The sequence below is a fragment of the Schistocerca americana genome, chromosome 2 (genome assembly GCF_021461395.2).
Source record: "Schistocerca americana isolate TAMUIC-IGC-003095 chromosome 2, iqSchAmer2.1, whole genome shotgun sequence".
NCBI classification, from domain to species: domain Eukaryota; kingdom Metazoa; phylum Arthropoda; class Insecta; order Orthoptera; family Acrididae; genus Schistocerca; species Schistocerca americana.
In genome coordinates this window covers 917,164,109-917,166,262 of record NC_060120.1, presented here as the reverse complement: position 1 = coordinate 917,166,262, position 2,154 = coordinate 917,164,109, and the positions used below count along the sequence as shown (strand labels likewise).

The 2,154-nt window shown below is 53.3% G+C and overlaps 1 pseudogene; it reads right to left on the bottom strand.

Moving 5' to 3' along the window:
• Positions 1 to 269: 269 nt before the first annotated feature.
• LOC124596840 lies at positions 270 to 386 on the bottom strand (annotated as a pseudogene).
• Between the last annotated feature and the right edge of the window lie 1,768 nt (positions 387 to 2,154).

The window sequence follows — 2,154 nt, the reverse complement described above, 5'->3', positions numbered from 1 at the left end:
CAATGTGTTTCAAGAAAAACCACCAGTAAAGAAATGCAAAGAAGCTCAGATGACAAATTAGTGAAATTCTCGTAATGTTCAACTTGACGAGTGGCCTACCGGGGCCATCCAACCGCCGTGTCATCCTCAGGGGAGGATATGGATAGGAGGGACGTGGGGTCAGCACACCGCTCTCCCGGTCGTTATGATGGTATTCTTGACCGAAGCTGCTACTATTCGGTCGAGTAGCTCCTCAATTGACATCACGAGGCTGAGTGCACCCCGGAAAATGGCAACAGCGCATGGCGGCTGGATGGTCACCCATCCAAGTGCCGGCCACGCCCAACAGCGCTTAACTTCGGTGATCTCACGGGAACCGGTGTATCCACTGCGGCAAGGCCGTTGCCCAAATTGACTAAGGAAGCACGAAAATTGAGTTATATTCCACAATAAATAGGAAGAAGCCTGAAAATGTGTTTACTGTAGAAACGCTTTTGGCACATTAAGGACATTGTATTACAACTTCATGATGGGGAGCCCCTAATCTTTTATCCTTGCTACGAGAAGGAAGCTAATAAGAGTTACCTGTCACGTGTAGCTTCACTGTCTCTAGTAATGATGATTATGTACACTCCTGGAAATTGAAATAAGAACACCGTGAATTCATTGTCCCAGGAAGGGGAAACTTTATTGACACATTCCTGGGGTCAGACACATCACATGATTACACTGACAGAACCACAGGCACATAGACACAGGCAACAGAGCATGCACAATGTCGGCACTAGTACAGTGTATATCCACCTTTCGCAGCAATGCAGGCTGCTATTCTCCCATGGAGACGATCGTAGAGATGCTGGATGTAGTCCTGTGGAACGGCTTGCCATGCCATTTCCACCTGGCGCCTCAGTTGGACCAGCGTTCGTGCTGGACGTGCAGACCGCGTGAGACGACGCTTCATCCAGTCCCAAACATGCTCAATGGGGGACAGATCCGGAGATCTGGCTGGCCAGGGTAGTTGACTTACACCTTCTAGAGCACGTTCGGTGGCACGGGATACATGCGGACGTGCATTGTCCTGTTGGAACAGCAAGTTCCCTTGCCGGTCTAGGAATGGTAGAACGATGGGTTCGATGACGGTTTGGATGTACCGTGCACTATTCAGTGTCCCCTCGACGATCACCAGTGGTGTACGGCCAGTGTAGGAGATCGCTCCCCACACCATGATGCCGGGTGTTGGCCCTGTGTGCCTCGGTCGTATGCAGTCCTGATTGTGGCCCTCACCTGCACGGCGCCAAACACGCATACGACCATCATTGGCACCAAGGCAGAAGCGACTCTCATCGCTGAAGACGACACGTCTCCATTCGTCCCTCCATTCACGCCTGTCGCGGCACCACTGGAGGCGGGCTGCACGATGTTGGGGCGTGAGCGGAAGACGGCCTAACGGTGTGCGGGACCGTAGCCCAGCTTCATGGAGACGGTTGCGAATGGTCCTCGCCGATACCCCAGGAGCAACAGTGTCCCTAATTTGCTGGGAAGTGGCGGTGCGGTCCCCTACGGCACTGCGTAGGATCCTACGGTCTTGGCGTGCATCCGTGCGTCGCTGCGGTCCGGTCCCAGGTCGACGGGCACATGCACCTTCCGCCGACCACTGGCGACAACATCGATGTACTGTGGAGACCTCACGCCCCACGTGTTGAGCAATTCGGCGGTACGTCCACCCGGCCTCCCGCATGCCCACTATACGCCCTCGCTCAAAGTCCGTCAACTGCACATACGGTTCACGTCCACGCTGTCGCGGCATGCTACCAGTGTTAAAGACTGCGATGGAGCTCCGTATGCCACGGCAAACTGGCTGACACTGACGGCGGCGGTGCACAAATGCTGCGCAGCTAGCGCAATTCGACGGCCAACACCGCGGTTCCTGGCGTGTCCGCTGTGCCGTGCGTGTGATCATTGCTTGTACAGCCCTCTCGCAGTGTCCGGAGCAAGTATGGTGGGTCTGACACACCGGTGTCAATGTGTTCTTTTTTCCATTTCCAGGAGTGTAGTTAGATACTAGTTCAAAAATGAAGGAGCATAGCCTCTGTTAGTGCGTAAATTACTTAAATAAAATTTTATTACCTTTGTGTTTTGTATGGAAGTATGAAAAGAAATATGAGTGGGCCACCT